The 16,970-nt window shown below is 39.0% G+C and overlaps 1 pseudogene across 1 annotated transcript in view; it reads right to left on the bottom strand.

The window, feature by feature from the left end:
* Nucleotides 1–7,877: 7,877 nt before the first annotated feature.
* LOC306651152 (melanoma-associated antigen B4-like) overlaps nucleotides 7,878–16,970 on the bottom strand; it is a 34,385-nt pseudogene continuing 25,292 nt past the window's right edge. The window contains exon 2 of the transcript in view: nucleotides 7,878–9,084. The product of the transcript in view is annotated as a melanoma-associated antigen B4-like (transcript). The remainder of the gene's footprint in view (nucleotides 9,085–16,970) is intronic.

Below are 16,970 nucleotides of genomic sequence, written 5' to 3' on the forward strand. Positions count from 1 at the left end.
AGGACCCAAGGAGAGATGTGTGAATAGTTTGTTTAGGGTTGCCAAGCACCTCAGTTTTTTGTAGCCCTAGTCAACCTGTAAAAATATTTGTTCCCCTTGTTATATTTCTTTATTTAAAACAAATTTGATCCCTGAATTTTGTGAGGTGACCTATGTCCCTTGATCTTAGGGGTTATAAACTTCAGTCCAAATGGTGTGCCTTTGCTACTAAATCAAAAAGCATGACATGATTATCTTTTTCTTCAGTTTTTGAACAAATCCAGGGCTGTTGGTATGAAGGAGCTATTCCAAGTTGACTTTAGAAAAAACACAAATGAAGAGTAATTTATTTTCCTTCTCATCTCTTCCTTTCACCCTGCAACTCCACCTAAACAAGCACTTTTTCTTTTTCCTTTTTTTTTTTTTTTTGTCTAAATGTTCATAGGAAGAGCCTTACTGAAAGTCTTTTGTGGAGGTGAGCCTTCAAGGCCAGGAACTCTGGACAGAAATGTCGAATGCTAAGTATTAAAGTATAAGGTCTGCCTTGTCCTTTTTATTCACTTGCTAGTTATGTTTCTTTTCCAAAATCTTAAGAACCTCTGAAACTCCATTCTATTCTGTCCTTTTTTTTTTTTTTTTTTGGAAATCCTCAAGAACAGCCTCTTACACCTCTGAAGCCCAAGTCTTCAATAAACCTGTAGGATATGGTTGTCTGATCCCCTGCCATTCCTGGGGATAACTTATAGGTGAGAAAAATGTTTGTCATTTCATAAGGCAGCCAATGATTCCTGAGGGAACTTGGGACAGAGTTTCTTAATAGATCTAGGAACAGCACTGGCTAGATATGGAAGCGTGGGGCAAATGTACCCATCCTGATTTCCCAAGAGGTGAAGAGCATTCTGGGTAAATCCATTATTTGCAAATGGTATCAAAACATTTCTGTTTCTTCTCCCTGGCTACTTCTCGAAGAGTCTCCATTTGTCTTCCTATCTCTTTTTTTCTTCTTTGTCTCCCCTTACTACCTCTTCTTTCTCTTAAGGGTGGGGTATATGTGAATAGCAATCTGTTTCTTCCAGATAAGGCAAAGACCTCTGCCCTAGTGAGGTGATGTGTTTCATCTTTGAAGACAGTGACAACAGTGCCTCTCCCACCATGAATACAGTTGTCCGAACTTTGACTGCTGATGGGCAGTTGTTATACCCTAAATTTTTGAATTTGGAAGTCTCATACACCTGTGTTTGGAGATTTGGCCCTATTTGATAAAAATTTGTATTTTCTTCATTCCCAAAGTTAGTGGTGAGTTAGTTCTCTGTGGCTATTTGGAGTTTTAATTACTGTGTGAGCTGTTTCAGTTGACATTTAAAACAAAGTTGCGGTTCATGCTTTATGGAAATTTTGATGCAATGGATTTCCAGATCAACAGGATCATTTAAAAACATTCCAATTGTTTTGAGCCTGGCTTTTCTTGACTGCTGCTTGCTTTTTTTCTTTTTTCTTTCTTTCTTTCTTTCTGGTGGTAGGATCCCTTGGTATCCTCTAAATAGGAGGAAATAGTCCATTCTCTTGATTGTATGTTGATACTTACATTGTAAAACTCTTAATCCTTCTTCAATCATATTTAACCCAGGTATAGGTGGCAGGAAAGAACAAGAGCTGAAATTTTGATTCAAAATCAAAATCCACTTAATTCCTTGGTGAATAGTATATACAAAATCTGTTCCTTTGAAACCGACTAGAGCAAGCCTTAAGGACCCTCTTCAGCTCTTTTTGATTTTTAGCAACTTCATCTCCTCCAGCACCACAGAGAAGACTATTATGGTTGATCATTGTATTAGTCTGTTTGTGCTGCTATAACTGAGCCTGAAAAATTTATAAGAACAGAGAGTTATTTCTCACAGTTCTGGGGCCAGAGAAACCGAAGATCAAGGGGTTGATATCTGGTGATGGCCTTCTTGCTATGTCATCCCATGGCAGAGGTCTAAAAGACGGGGAATGAGGAAGGAGAAGGAGGCTCTTTTTATAAGGAATCCACTCTGATAATAATGAATCCACTCAAATCTACTCCCACAATAATGATGAATCTCTTGTGGCATAATCATCTCCAATTAGCTTCTACGTTCCAGGATTATTGCACTAAGGATTAATTTTCTAATACGTGCTTTTGGGGGGACATATTCGAACCAAAGAATTCAGGAAAGAACTTTTTAATGTAGTATTCCCTTGACCTCTGAGCCCTCCTCATGATCAGTGCAATGAAGTTAGAAGTAACTGATTCTTGCGATTCTGTAAAGATAGCTAGGCAAATAGGTTATTTCTTTGTCCTCTTTTTAAACTGAGTGAAATGTATGAGGCTAAACAAGGGGTTGTACACTAGTTTCTCAAATTTGCCTGAAGCCCTCTTGGAAATCCGTCTCCTTTTAAATTAATTTGATATGTCTTAATCATTTGAGTGCATACAAATCACTGCTCCCCAACCAATCCTTCCCTGGACCTTTGGCTTTCCTTAAATGAAAATCTTACACAGAATGCAAATTCATATATATATATATATATATATATATATATATATATATATATATAAATATATATATATATAAAATCTCTCTCTTTATCTTCCCTTTTTGAACATCAACATTTTGACTGCTGTTCTTTTACTAAATCTATCATTTTCCCCTCCTGTAAATACCCTTCCTAATGGTCCTTTGCCTATTGAAACATAGGCTCTTGACTTGCAAAATTCCATGGTAAAGCCTTAAAAATCAATGTTGTGAAGAATTATTCCATGCCACCAGAGAAATTCTAGTTAAAGAGAAACCTCTTGGTGTTTGGGATGTTGAGAGTTTTTAGTGAAGCTGATCTGACAGCTTCATGTTGTTTCAAATTCTGGGACAATCAGATGGGGATGTTTTCCAAGGGGACAAGTCAAGTCGTATGCTTTCAAGCAAATGTGTTTTCTTTTGTGAATCTAGGGAAATGAGTCTAACTTTAGCATATCGCTAAGGAGCAATAATAGAAATAGGCATAACCCTGAGGTCTTAAAACTTAGGAACTGAGCAAGAGATTTGTAAAGAACACTAACATGATTTTTAAAAAGAGACTTCAGTAACTCTCATCTGTTGATCCATGCTTTTAAATTTTTCATCATGATACCCCATGTTACTCTGAGAGCTAACCATAATTACAAAACCAGAAATCCACAGATCTATAGTAAGATCACATCCAAAACTAAGTGTTTCATAATGGTAAATCAGTCTGCACAAGAGATGGTGTTCTACCCAGGGAGAGAGCTCTCAAACCAACTTCTCCATCACTAGTTTCTCCTTGTCTTCCTCAGTATATGGGGTTTCACCCATCTAACCCTGTTCCTTAATGTAGTAAGCAAGATTAGTGTTGCCTTTGTGTACCATTTTAGGGTTAACGTTAAGGAGATGTCAGGAGCAAAAAGAAAGCCTATACCACTGGGAAATTACCTCCCATCCAATTTAGATATTTACTCCATGGCAGGTCTCTAAAGTGATAGACATTCAATAGCTTCTAATGTCTCTTTACTCCTCCATTATATATTAAAACATGAAGACAAAAGTCCCATGGTATTGTGATTCCATGGAGTAAGAGGGGCATTATTGTGGTAGAGGAAGTGCCTTGAAGCAAGCAGGACCAACTCCACATCTGGAAGGAGATCCACCTTGGGCTTAGTGCCCTCAGAGAGTAGTAGATCTGTGCTCTGTGCTGAAGAGACCCTGAGTCAGGGATTTGAAATTCTGGGCAGTGAAGGACTCTGATAACGTACAGCCACAGAGAAAGGCAATAAGAATGAGCATACTTGGTCTTAGTGCATCTGTGTTTGTTTTTTCCACCATTGCTCTCTAGAATTTTCTCTTTCTTATCTGAGTTAGTTCCTACAGGTAGGGGGACAAAAATTCAGACTCTGTGATCTGGAAAGTCAGCCTGAAGTTTCTGGCAGGTTAAAATTAGAAATTATATCTTCAGCTACTCCTTTTTTTCTTTCCTAAGTCTCCTTAAGTAGTTACCTTGAATCTGGTGCATGACATTTTCCATTAATTAGACTAGCACTTTTTTTTCTGTTCAATTGATGTAGTTTTATTTTACAAATAAAAAGTTTAAAATAAAACACTACAAACAAAGTTAAAAGACAAACTGGGGAAAAATATTTACATCTCACATTATGAACAAAGGATTACATACCACTACCCCTCACCCGTGGGGGAAAAAACCCAGATAGAACCCCTAGATAATGCTAAAAAGATAAACCACCTGGTAGAAAAGTGAAACACAGAGTTCCCAGAACAGGAAATACAAGTGGCCCTTCAACAAATGAAGAAAGTCTTTGCCTCACTCCTGGTAAGATAAAGGCAGGTTTTTGACACATAGACAGTCTCTTCCTAATGATCCCTTGAAAATCTAGGTGAAACCTTTTTCACTTCCTGGTTGAAACCCTGCTGAGGGCTACCCATCTACTCAGGTGTTTATTTTGAGACAGAATCTGGCTATGTTGCCTGTGGTCAAGCATGGCTGACAATAGGGGAGGAATTTTGTGATTCTTCTGCCTTTATGAATTGAGGGGTTCTTTTAGTACCCAGAGTTCTCAGCTTGACTCTTGGCATGACCTGGAAATCTTATTTCTGATAACTTGAGGCAGGCCCCTTATATCAAGTGTCTTACATCCTTGAAATGCCCTAGACGTAAATGAATGAGACTCCTCATGCCCACATTCCCAGGTTTGTCAAGAGGGAGAGATCAGTGGCATGACTCTATGTGGCCTCATCTGGGAAAGACACTGTTATCCTCATTTATGATCATTAACTTGACTCCTATTTGGGACAAGTTTTACACCCTCTGCTGAATGGGGCTGCTCCCATAAAACCAAGGCCCTCACCTGCCTGCAACAATTCTCGGATGAAATGAAGAGGACCTTCAGCCTGATAGCTTTTCCCTGGACATCCTAGAGCTGGCAACAGGGACAGGACAGAGATATTCTCTCTGTTCTGGGTTGATTAGACTCTGTATTCTCAGTCAGGGCCCTCACCTTGACCTCTGAACAGACCTAGAACATACTTCACTGATACATGACCATTCTCAGATCAAGGACATCACCTTCCTGGAATATTCACATTGGAAGTCTGAAGGAACCAAATATGGCCACAGCTGCTGGGAATCATTTGAAGGGTTATGGCATGGTCAGAATTCTATGAGAATACATTCTTTTGGAGTCAGTGGTTCCCTCAGTCCTCACCCAGTTTCCTAACTTTGATTCAGGGTAAACTGTGGGACTCCTCCCTCTACTGATATGAATCTGTCTTCCTCCGACCAAAGTTTTTCCCCTTACTGAGAGCCAGAGGGGGAGACCCAAGTGCTATTCCATTTTTACCCTTCCCTGTCACCTTTGTGTGGCCCCCTCTGTAGAATAATGCACTCAATAACAGTGTCCTAACTTTAAATCCAATAAGGGTCTGTTAGAATCTCCTACTTGGGCAGAATTGGAGCTACTTCCATGAGATCAAGACCCTTACCTCCCTTAGATGAGGAGCCTAATAGGAAATAAGAAGGCACCTCAGCCAAACGGTCTGCTCATGACCATCCGAGCTACAAAGTAAGATTATTTATTGCAGTCTTACTCTTCTGGAATAGGACATTCTCCACTCCTTATTCAGAGTTCTCATCTTGATATTTGTCAGAGGTTGAGACTCATACTCTGCTGAGATGGGCATTCTACCTTTAGACCAAGGGTGTTTTTGGGGGAAGGGCACTGGGATTGAACTCAGGAGCACTCAACCATTGAGCCACATCCCTAGCCCTATTTTGTATTTTATTTATTATTTTTTAAAATTTTTTACAGACTGCATTTGATTCATTGTACACAAATGGGGTACAGCATTTCATTTCTATGGGTTCTCACTGAGTTACTTAGCACCTTGCTTTTGATGAGGCTGACTTTGAACATGTGATCCTCTTGACTCAGCCTCCTGAGCCACTGGGATTACAGGCATGTGCCATCATGCCTGGTCTATGAGAATCTTGGAGAACGAATGGAATTCTCAGATCACAGCTCTGCCTGAGGACCTTGAGATCTTCGAGTAGACAGTGGCTTCTCTTTCAGTGACCCTTATTTTTCTGGGGGTAATGACCTGCAGAGTCCTCATTTATGGGGTCCTCATGTTGCCTCCTTTCTCATTGATTAAAAAAACTTATGGGAAATGTCTTATACCTGCAAATAACTGCTTGTATTCCACACTGCAAACCTTGCAGAAAATGGCTTGTGGTCTCTGGCTACATGTGAGACAGAGAAGCAAAAGATAGGAGGCACAGGACAGATATTGTACTGTCAGAGGAAAAAATACTGCTACATACCTTTGTTTCACTAGCCAGCCTTAGCCTATTATTTATTTTTGCTTTGAATAGATTTACTTTTCACAGGGAAAATGTAAAGCAAAATGATTTTGTGAGGTCTTGATCTTTTTATGTTATCTGACATTACCCATGTAGAAGATAGTATTGTCACTATTCTTTATTAACATTGCACATATATTCAGCATTATAATCACTATAGCTAGGTATTCCAAAACAGTGCTTTGGTTACAGGGTCCTTTTTATCCACTGAGCTACATTTTGGAGCAACGAGAAGAAAAACGAATTACAAGACACAAAATCTGACTCAGGCCAGAAGGATTGGAAAATTGCAGGACCCAAAAACATCCAGAATATGAGCCTAGTCCAAGCTGACAACTACCTGTCTGTGAACTTAATAAACTTGTAAGTTACTCATCTGTGAAGTGACTCTGCTCAGACCTGTTTTCAAGTAATATTGGAATGTATATACTGTATATAAAGCACAGCTGGGTATAGTGGCACACACCTGTAATTCCAGTGATTCTGAAGGCTGATACAGGAGGACTGAAAGTTCAAAGCTAGCTTCAGCAACTTAGCAAGGCCTTAAGCAACACGGAGAGACACTGTCTCAAAATAAAATAGTAAAAAAGGGCTGGGGATGTGGCTCAGTAGTTAAGCGGGTTCAATACCTCCTAAAAAAATATGTGATATAAAGTTAGGAAATATTGAGAAGTTAATTATCACAGGATTATTTATTTTTAAATATTATTGTTATATTAGTAATGATACAAAAATGATCAATTATAGTACAAATATTTATACAATTTGGTCTTAGACATCCTGGAATTTAGCAGCCTTGCTTTCTAAATATTTTTTTGGTGAACTCACTGTGGCTATATACTGAAAATTGAATTGCATATGAATAACAAACTGAGGAAATACCATCAGCAGAGAAGTCTTGTTTCCTCTTTTGTGTTTCTTTTCTTTCTTTCTTTTTTATCAAGTAGAGAGTAGAGAATATGCTGTACACTAGGACAAAACAAATTTAAAAAATCTTCAAAAATTAAATAAATCAAGGTAATTTTATTTTTACTAAAACAAATACAAGAATACCAAGAGTCAAAACATCTTTTACATAACACTTCTCACATTTTTTCTTCATAATGTTATACACATTCTTTAATGTGGGGTTCTTTCACATTCCCATGAAAACCACTGCATTGCTAACATGTTGACAAGTTCTGGTTCATGAAGAAAACACGGTTTGTGATTTGCTTTAGTACTACTACAACTGTAACCTTCAAACCCATGTAACAAGAATGAATGTGAGAACCAGATCGTTGACAAGGTTCTAATCAGAAGCACATTAAATCTTCAATGAAAAGGAACAATGTTGCAAAGTAACAAACAAAACAAGATATATGTCTACCTTACTCGTGTATAACAGGAAAAGAAGACCAACATGTTGCCTCCTCCAGCCCACTGCTCTCCATCCCACAGAAAGCTGAGTGCTCTTCAAACATGAAGTGAACACTCTACCTCAGACCCAACTAGATGCGGGAGGATCTGCGGGGCAGGGCCTTGGAAACGGCCCTGGCCCTGGCAGCAGTGCCCATTCTCCCCACAGCTTTCTCCACTGCTCTCGCCTCCTCATCTCTCAAAGCCTCTTCATACAGACTGGGGAAGGAGCTAGGGTTGGTATCATTGATCTTGGCCAAAACCTCCAGGACCTTCATCTTGCTGGTTTCTGCATGGGCTCTGGGACCCCACAGGAATTCAAAGATGGGAGGGTCACTATCAGGCACCTGGCGGTACTCCAGGTACTTTTCCTGCACTAAATCTTTGGTGATGAGCTTCCGGGGCTCCCCAAAGATTAAGTGCCTCCTCCCAGCATAGATCCCCAACACATTCAGGAATTCCCAGATCTCTGCCTCAGTGGCACGGTTGCCCTTCATGAAGATCACACCCAGGAGGGTCATCAGGAGACCGGTCTTGGGCAAGCCCCTAGTGCCACTCAGAGTTCCCTCAGTGGACGGCCCTAGCTTGCTGATAAGGACATAGGAGTGACTGCTAGTATTGACTTCCTTCATCTCAAGGCCAAAGACTAGCTCCATGCGCTCGGAGGTTCTCCTGAGGATCTCAGGGAAGTACTCCTTGTACTTCTTGTTGATCACCTTCAGCATATCTGCCTGTGTGATGGGCTCTTTGGTATTATACTTCTCCAGCAGGTACTGCACCAACAGACTGGCCTTCCTGGTGAGAGGATCTCTACGTGAGCTCTGAGCGGAGCCTGCTGCCGCTGCCTGAGAGTTGCCTGGCTTTCTCTCCTGGGCACCTGTATCAGCATTTTGGGCACCTCCTTCAGAACTTTCGCAGGAATCACCTGTGCCAGGGGAGCTAGTGGGTGGGGCTCTCTGAGACACCTGGCTACTGCCAGCAGCAGGGGAGCTGGGGGGAGAACCCTGGTCAAGAGGAGAGGAGGAGGGAGACTCCACTTCCTCCTCTGCAGTGACCTGAGCACCCCTGAGGCCCTGGGTCTCATCACGGGCCTGCTGGCGTTTGGCTCGGGAACGCAGCTTACTCTTCTGACCCCTAGGCATGACTGTTGCCAGGCACAGCAGGCACGAGTGGTGGCACAAGAGCTGGCAAGCTGGTACCTGGATTGGGGAGAATGGTGATACGTGAGCAAGGTCATGGGGAGGGAGCACCCTGGCTTTAACCAAGGCCTCCTCTGCCCGTTTCCTAGAGGGCAGTGCTCTAGAGCAGAGGCGGGCTAACCCACCACTTCATTAGAGGCACCCAGGACTCCAGCAGAGACACCTGACGTCCCTTGTGTTGTTTAGGTGAGTGTGGTTTCCACCGTGACCAGAGTCCTCCTCCCGATCCTGCCTATGGCTGGGGAATCACCAACTTCTGACAGCCTACGGGCCCCTGCCAGCAAAGCTCCCACCTCCCTGGATCTCCCGAGAACAAAGGGAGGGGGCGCCCCAGTGATTACGTCTGCCGACGTCAGGGACCAAGTTCTGTGAGCCCGCCCCACGGGGTTCTGGGTTCCCGGGCACCGATGCCCCTCGATCTTCACAAAGGTTCTCTCCTTAACTCCACCGGGCCTGAGATGCCCCACTCTGCTGACTCGAGTCCACCTGCCTCAGACCAAGCCTTTGTTCCCTGAGAACTGCGGGGAAATGAATGGCCTTTGGGCCTAACGGCCGTGTCCAGGAGCTCCCGAGAGCCGGTCCCTGTGGGGCCTCCTTTTCAGGGGAAGGGCAGGCTGCGCTTGTCTGGGACTCACGTTTTTTGTGTGGGGGTCTGAACTTGGGTTACCTAGGAAGACACCTGTCACCACCTGGCACGTCTCTCTCAGCGGCCCGAGGCTACACCCCTCAGTCCAAGGCCTCAGTCACCACAGGTCGGTGAGGAGGAAGTCAGGGTTTGTGCTTCCGGTCCTGTCGTCCTGCCCACCTGGCTCTCCGGGTATAACTGCAGGGGTGGTGCTGTGGCAGTCCGTCTTTGTTCTGGAGGAGAGGAGTTCCTAGAGAAGCCAGGCACTCAGCTCGTTGACTTTGCACTGGTGCTGGGGATTCTCCCTCTCCTTACGTCAGGCATCAGGGCTCAGACTGAGGAGCTCTTTTCCCTGAGAGTCCTCAGTAGGGAGTAAGGTGGAGTCTGAGCCCAGCATCCACGCCTTGGACCTCCGAAGACTGGTAGATAGTATGAGTTGATCTGTGTGGTCTCTCTCCTGGGGTGGGGGGATGGTGCCCTCAGTTCTCACTCCCTGTTTTTTCTTGGTTACTCTAGGTGCTCAGCCACTGTCCTTCCAAGGTCTTGAGTCCAGCCCCTCGTACCAAAGAACTCAACTTTCTGGGACTGTTGATGTGACATAATCTCCAGTACTGCCCAGGGCCTCCTTCAATTCCTGATGAAAAGTACATGGACTTCTGTGCACTACTTCTTGGGACCTCCCAGACCTTGCCATTTCTGGTAAGATCGGTTGAAAGGCGGGTTTTCTTTAGAGGAATCTCTGGTGGTCTCTTTGCAGTGTTGTGTGAAGTCCCTCAATCTTAACAAATGTTGTTACACTGAGTGGTATAAGACACCAGCATTTCTTCCTTTTCTGATAAGAGTCTATCCCCTTTTTCCAACCATCGCCTGAAACATCACAAAGTAGAAAATGAAGATCCTGACTTCATTTATTCCTCTCTTTGTTGTTATCAAGGGTATTTCCTGATTGTCTCAGGAGTGAATTCATACTCTTATTCTGTGTGATTTACTTTCATTTTTCTGCTTCTATTTTAGTTCATTTCTTATGTTAAGATAACTTTAAAAGTCTGTCATCAACCACTGAATAGGTTTTAGGTGGATAGTAGTACTACATCTGACCTTATTGTGCTTTCACCAATCCAAAAGTTCATGCTCTACTGATATTTACTGATAGTACTAGCACCTATTTTTGACGTGGTAACGAGGATTCCTCTAGTGATTTTGTTCAACTTGAATGTTTCTCTAATGCACATTTTAAAAAAATCAGATACTGAACTTCAAAATCCTTCTCCACCTCTTCCTCTCATCCAGTTTGTATTGCTGTTTACACATATTTTCCCACTTCAGGTCACAGCCTCACACAAGTTTTAGTTAACAGTCGGAGTTTTCCTCTAGGGTTTCCTTTTTTTTTTTTTTGGTCATGTGTATGTTGTTGTTCTTTGTTTATTCCTTCATTAATTGTTCCATGGTTGATTTTGGGGCATGGGAAGAAGCAAACCCAACTTGGTTGTCATCTTGGAACATACTGATAAAAATTGTCTCTGTAAATAAGGATAATTAACATGTTTATCATTTTTCCCCTGAATAAACCTGGTATACTGCTCTGCTCTAGTATACTGACATTTCTCCCCTAACTCTATCAGTAAATTTTTAGATTTAAGCCCATAAATATAGTTTGAAGATTCTACTAGGTTCATTTTAAATATTTTGCTTGTTGCAAGTGGTGTATTTTTCAGTACATTTACTAATTAGTCATTGATTTTTGTGACTAAGCTCCAAGTGATGCTATAGTGATTTTATTATTTGAAAATTTTTCCTTGTATAATTGAATGTCAATTACTTTGATATTTTAATAATAGGATCATATTGTTACTAGGTTTCTTTTCATTATTCACATCTCTTTATTTAGGTATTTTTGTGCATTTTTTTCTTGTACATTCCAATCTAGATTTTCATATTTCTTTGTGATCCAGAAATTTTTGGGCAAATGTGTAATTTTCACATTTACTTATGTTTGTTTGTGATTTTATGATATAGAGAATCCATTCTAATAAAAGTTTGCTAAAAGTTAGTACAATGAACTTGTGGAAAATTTCATATCAAGGACTTTTCTTTTACCCTGGAACATAATCAAATACTTTTTCTTGCCTATCTATTATTTTACTAAATAATACTACACTATATTTTTCCTTTTCCTTTTTCTTTTTGGTACTAGAGAATGAGCCCTGGGTGCTTTACCACTAAGCTATATACCCAGTTTTTGTTTTGTTTCATTTGTTTAGGTAGTGTCAGACTAAGTTGGTGAGGCTAGCCTGGAACTTGCATTATTCCTTCCTCAGCCTTCCAGGTGACTGGGATTACAGGCCTGTGCTACCACACGGGGCCACTATTATTTTCTAATGTGGTATCTTTTCATTCCATTGGTACAGGCTACTTATTAATTTTCCACTATGTTGAATATGCTATGAAGTTATGATATTCATCTGAGTTTGACAGGAGTGTTCTTCTGGGTAGCATCCTTAATACAACTACCTAATATGGATGATATTTGTATCAAGGAGAGCTACAATGTTAAAAGAGATGAGTAATTTTCCGCTTTTTGTGTGGTTTGGAAGAATTTACTTAATTGATTAATTTTTCATTAAACATTTATTGTAAGGAACCCACAAACTCATTAACCTGGCCAGTTTGGAAATTCTTTGAGGATGCCTGGCTTTCGATTACAGTTTTAATTTAACTTTTCCATTATGTTTGCTATTTTTATGAACCTATTTGGTCTTTTATATTTTGTTTATTGTCTTCTAATTCAACTAGGTTTTAAAATTTATAGGAATATTTGAAATAACATAATTTTTCATTGAAATTCAAAATATGCAATAATACAGAGAGTAAAATCATAAAATCAGTACACCAGGCACACAGAATCAAGAGCTCTCAATAGTTAAAACAAGCTTGATTAGGTGAAGGTTTAATTGTGTTTATTGGAAAGATCACTCCAGAGGTCTACAGGTGATACTGTGCACTTCCATTAGGAGAATAAATATCTGCTATCTCTTGTGATTTTGATAGTCATGGAGGATCATCATCCCAGTTGAGGAACTGCGGAGTAATATTTCTATCATTCCTTTGTGTTTATTAGCTAAAATAATTCTGTAGGAAGGAATTTTTTCTTATTTACCATTTGTTATTTTGATGTAATGACAAACATATTTACAGTGTTTTCCTGAAATGAAAGGATGGTTTCACGTAATAAAAACCACTTACTTACTTGTGTGAATATTCAGTATTAAAAATAGGGTCATTCTTCTCAGATTTAATCTATAGTATATGGTAATACCCATTCCCCCTAAAAGAAACTTGATATATTTTGTGTATGAAACTATTTAGGCTTATTCTAGATTTTAAATTTACTTGCAAATGTCCCCAAAGTGTGAGTATGCTCTTGAGAAAGAAAAAAATGAGGATATACTCTACTAGTATTAAGAATTATTTTGTAAAAACTAGAAATTATTTATGTTATAGTTTCACATATTAAGCAAATAGGCTAATAGAATACAGTATCCTCAAGCAGATTCACTTATACATGGTCCCCTGATGATTAAAAATGCCATTTTGGGTTAATAGGGTAAGAATATTTATTTAGTCAGCTTTTTCACTGCTGTGACAAAAAGACCTGAACAGAAAAATTAGAGGAGGAAAATTTTATTTTGGGGCCCCACAGTTTCAGTGGTATCAGTCCATAGAAGTTTGGCTCCATTCCTTGGGACTTGAGGTGAGGCAGAATATCTTTGTCAAGGGAAGTGGCTCACATGATGATTGGCAAGCAGAGAGAGACTCAACTAGCCAGATACAAAATGTTTACTCCAAAGGCAGACCCCCCAGTGCCCACCTCCTCCAGCCACACTCTATATACCTTCAGCTACCACTTAGTTAATTCCTATCAGAGGATTGATTCACTGATTGAGTTAAGGCTCTCAAAGCCGAGTAATTTCACCTTTGAATGTTCTTGCATTACCTCTCACATGAGCTTTTGGGGACACATCACATCTAAACCATAACAAATAGTATTTTTAACTAAGATAGGTTAAAGGAAGAACTGGATATCCAAATCAAAAAATTAAATAAGATAAAGCAACTGGAACATTCCTTCACATTAGAAACAAAAATCAATCCCAAGAGGTAATAAACTTTCCTTCAAATATTTTATAAAAAATTACAAACTTGTATATAGAAGAGTAAAAAGATTTTTTTTTTTAGAAATACTGCATCAATTAGACAACAGTATGGGTTAAGTAGGGCATCTGGAAAAAAAAGAACTGAAAGACAGTGGTAAAATCAGTTCATTGAGTAACAGAAGGGCTAGGAAAGTTGTGAAATAGTTCCATCCATGTTGTCCCAAATGACAATATTTTATTCATTTTTATACTATTTTATAGTATTTCATTGTGTGTGTGTGTGTGTGTGTGTATATATATATATATATATATATATATATATATATATATATGTACCATGGTTCTTTATCCATTCTTCCATTGATGGATGGACACGTTGGTCATTTTCATTTCTTGGTTATTGTGAATAGTGCTACAATAAATATAGGGGTACAAGCATCTTATTTTGTGTGTGTGATATTGGGAACTGAACCCAGGAAACCTCTACCACTTAGTTACACACACCTCAGCCACTTTATTTTTTATTTTGGGATAGGGTCTCATGAAATTGCCCATCTGTCCTAAAACTTGTGATCTCCTGCCTTAGCCTCTGTAGTTGCTGAGATTACAGTACAGATGTCTTTTCTCCATACTGAGTTAATTCCTTTGGAAATATGCCTAGTAGTGGGTTTTGCTGAATCATATGGTACTTGAGGAACCTTCATAATATTTTCCATCATGCTTTACTTACTTATATTCATACCCACCGGTGGAATACAAAGGCTTCCTTTTTTTATATATCTTCACCAGCACTTATTTTCATTTGTGTTTGGGATTATTACCATTATACTGGGGTGAGATAATATCTTATTGTGGTTTTTATTTGCATTTCCTTGATGATTAGTGAATTTGAGATTTTTTTCATAAAACTCTTGGTCACTTGTATGTCTTCATTTTAGAAATTTTTTTTAGGTCTGTATCCTTGTTTTAATTTGGTTATTTTTATGTTACTGAGCTTTTTGGGTTCCTTATGTATTTTAGATATTAACACTGTAAGATGTAGAGTTTAAAAAAGATTTTTTAAAAAATTGGATAGGTGGTCTCTTTGCTCTGTTTATTATTTACTGTGCCGAAACTTTTCAGTTTTGTGGAATCCATCTTGTCCATTTTTTTTTTTTTTTTTTGCTTTTCTTTCCTGTCAGTCATTCTTAAAAAACTATTTCCCCATTCCAATATCCTGAAGTCTTTCCCCTAAGTTTTCGGCTAGTAGTTTCAGAGCTTCAGATTTTACATTTCAATTTTAATCCATCTTGAGTTGATTTTTGTAAATGGTAGAAAGTAGTGATGTAGTTTCATTTTTATTTGCATATAGATACTCAGTTTTCCTGGCAAAATTTACTGACAAATTATACTTTCTCCAATGCACGTTTTTAGGAGCTCTGTTGACAGACAGATGTCTGTAAACATGTGGGTTTACTTCTAGACTCCCTATTCTGTTCCAGTGATCTTGTGTCTGTTTTTATGCCTATACCATGGTCTTTTGATTATTATAGCTTTGCAGTAAATTTTGAAATCAAGTAATGTAATGCTTCTTGCTTTGTTCTTTTCACTCAAGATGACTTTGTCTATTTGGTATTTTCTGTGGTTCCATATAAATTTCAATATATATTTTACTATTGTAAAATTTCACTATTTTAGTATTTGCATAGTTCCTTAAAGAATGTCATTACTATTTTTTATTTTTTTGTCATTAGTATTTTGATAAAGATTGCATTGAATCTATTGATTTCTGTGGGTAATATGGACATTTTAACAATAACGATTTTTTCCAGACCATGAACACAGGATATATTTCCATTTCTTGTGTTCTCTTCAATTTCTATCTTCATGTTTCATAATTATCAGTATAGACTCTTTCATCTCTTTGATTAAATTTATTTCTAGGTATTTTATTTTTTATTGCTACTGTAAATTGGATTTCTTTTTTATGTTTTTATTAGTACGTTATAGCTATATGTAGTATTGGAGTACATTTTGACATAGTCATACAAGCATTGAATATAGTTTGCTCAGTTTTATTCCCTAGTATCTCCTCCTTCCTTCCCCTTCTCCTTCCACCTTTCCCTCTCCTCTACTTTCCCCCATCTATTTATTGTTTTTATAAATTGATACTTGTTAGGAAGACATGAAGGTTGAATTCACCTTGGAATATTTACACACACACGTAGCATAATATGATCAACCTCATTCCACTGTTCCTTCCCTTTCCCACCTCCCCTCAACCTCCTTCTCCATTCCTCTGATATTCTTCTGTTTTCATGGTGTCCTCCCCTCTATTTCCCCTAGCCTCAGTATATGAGAGAAAACATTCAACTTTTTTCAAATCTGGCTTCACTTAGTGCGATGTTCTCCAGTTTCATACATTTACTGGCAAATGCCATAATCTCAGACGTTTTATAGCTGAGTAAAAATCTCCATTGTGTATGTGTACATTTTCTCTTTTAATATTTTAAATTTTTGCTCTTTTAAAATTCTTTTCAGTTATACATGGCAGTAGAGTCAATTTTGACATATTTATACAAACATGGAACATATTTTACCTCTTTATTCATCAGTTGATGGGCACTCGGTCTTGTTCCATAACTTGGTCATTGTGAATTATGCTACTATAAACATTGATGTGGTTATATCACTATACTATGCTTATTTTATTTCTTTTGGATAAATACCTAGGAATGATAGCTGGGTCATATGGATGGTGTTTCTATTCCTAGTCTTTCCTTTTCACAGTGGTTGTACTAATTTGCAGTCCCATCAATAATGTATGTACCTTATTGCCCAAATCCTTGCAAGTATTTATTATTATTTATAGTCTTGATGATTGCCACTCTAAGTGGAGTGAGGTGAAATCTCAGTGTAGTTTTTTCTCAGGAATTGAACCCAGGGGCATTTAACCACTGAGCCACATCCCCACATCCCCTCTTTATTTTGAGACAGAGTCTTGGTAAATTGCTTAGGGCTTCACTATGTTGCTGAGGCTGGTTTCAAATTTACAATCCTTCTGCCTCAGCATTCCAAGCATTCTCTCTAGCACCCACCTCACTGTAGGTTTTATTTGCATTTCCCTGCTTTTTAGGAATGTTGATGATAATTTTCATATATTTTTTGGCCATTTTTACATCTTCTTTTGGTAAATGTCTGTTTAGTTCTTTTGCCCATTTCTTCATT

This window comes from Sciurus vulgaris (genome assembly GCF_902686455.1).
Source record: "Sciurus vulgaris genome assembly, chromosome: X".
NCBI lineage: Eukaryota > Metazoa > Chordata > Mammalia > Rodentia > Sciuridae > Sciurus > Sciurus vulgaris.